Below are 1,948 nucleotides of genomic sequence, written 5' to 3' on the forward strand. Positions count from 1 at the left end.
CGGTTGCTGCGGGGCGCGGCGGTTGCTGCGGGGCGGGGGGAGCCTGCCCGGGGCTGCCCGGCCTCTGGGCAGAGGGAGCCAAAGCGATCCAGGAGCCGGGAGAGAAGCACAGGCGAAGCAACTGGGAGGGCCCTCAAACTCCGCAACCTCGCATTTCCTTCCCCTCGCCCCCAGGGAGGTTCAGGCCAGTGTTAGCACGTTTAGAGTGGGTGGGTTGTTTGAAGAGAAATTTAAAACAGTGAAACCACCACTGCTTTGTAAATAAACTGAATTATTCACGGAGGAATCAGCACGCGATGGCAACCTTGGTTGTAACGGTGGTGTATCCTGGAACAGTAAAAATATTCAGCATCTTCCCATGTGCTTGGGCCAGCGATGTTACTTTCTCCCGCATTAGCTTTGGTCTGTGCAGATCCATCTGAGATGATTCATCATTTTCGGTGGACAAAACCACAGTTCACAACTTAAGTGGCAGTTAAACCATTAGCACCAGGTTTGTTTGTATTTTTCTAAATCCTGTGTTTTCACGCTTCGCCTGAAGGGTCATTTGGGGTTTTCCACTGAAAAGGCAGACCTCAATATTTTTATTTATTAATTTCTATTCCAAAGGCTTCAAGTGTAAGGAAGTGTCAAATTAATGAAATGCAACCTTTCTGTGTAGAGTCAGAAATCAGTGCTGTAGCAAAAATAAGCTTTCCAGCTTTTCCTTTATATATATTCTGGTACTAGTTGTGATTCTTACGTTACTGACAGAAGGAGAACAGTACAAAGCATAGACACAGAATGATAATACCAACCACGTTATAGTGCTTAAACACCTATAGACACTAGAGAATAAAACAGAATACAGAATAAAACAAAACCAAAACCACTACCACCAAAAATCCTAGAAAGTTTCATGGAAAAAAGACCTTTCAGCAACAATAAATAGCAGATTAGACATTAATTTTCTTAAGTGAAACCCCAGGATTTTGATTATGGACATCAAAATCATGTTATTAAACAAAAGTAATATTCCTCTAGTATTATTGTCTGTCCTGGCATTTAAATTTCATGAGGATACAAGACTCAAAAATGTAAAATATCACTGATGAAAAAAGTAAAGGAATAAAATAAATAGGTATAGTGGAATTCAGTGTAAGCAATCTCTAGACAACTTAGTTTTTTGTAGTAATAATGAATTACACAAGAGGGAGCTGTGATCTCATAAATATTTTACACCTTTCCGTGTCAAATATTTTCCATTCAGTATTCACATAAAAACACTTGATGATAGCGGTGCTGTATTTTTTCTCCAAAAAGCTATGGAGGTCATCTTTATGCATTTTGCAGAATGTATTTAAAGCCACTAGTTAATTTGTCAAAAACATTTGTCAAATATTTTAATGCCCTTTAGGTGACCATTTTAACCCAGTTTTGCTTTATTTACAAGTAGATACTGAGGCAGAAAAATTACTTTACCAATAAGAACTAGGCATCTAATTTTGGAACCAGTTGTAGCATCCCATCTCAAATCTATTACACTCTTCCAAAACTGAGTTAGAAAAAGTAAACAGATCTTTGACTACTTTTTCCTCCTCACAAAATTGTCTAAGAATTGACATGCCATGCTTCTGGCATTTTAAATAATTCAGTTTTCAATGGCTATGGGTGAAATCCTGTCCTGAATAAAGTAAGTGGCGAACTTTTGCCATCAGGAGAGACAGGCATACACTCCTTTCCACATCCAATGTGTAATACACAAATATATTTGTACACAAACAGAAATCCTTTCATTCTATCTATATATAGGTATATATTTACATTTTGGGAGAAAAAACCCTGTTATTAGCCACAGAGAATTTTGGAAGCTACTCCAGAAAGGAGACCTTTAAATGAGAAATCAAATGTTTAGTAATAGTCTCATTTCAGTAGCCCTTCCTGAAAAAATTAAGAACTCGGTAGGAAA

The sequence above is a fragment of the Chaetura pelagica genome, unplaced genomic scaffold (genome assembly GCF_000747805.2).
Source record: "Chaetura pelagica isolate M959 unplaced genomic scaffold, ChaPel_1.0 scaffold70, whole genome shotgun sequence".
NCBI classification, from domain to species: Eukaryota; Metazoa; Chordata; class Aves; order Apodiformes; family Apodidae; genus Chaetura; species Chaetura pelagica.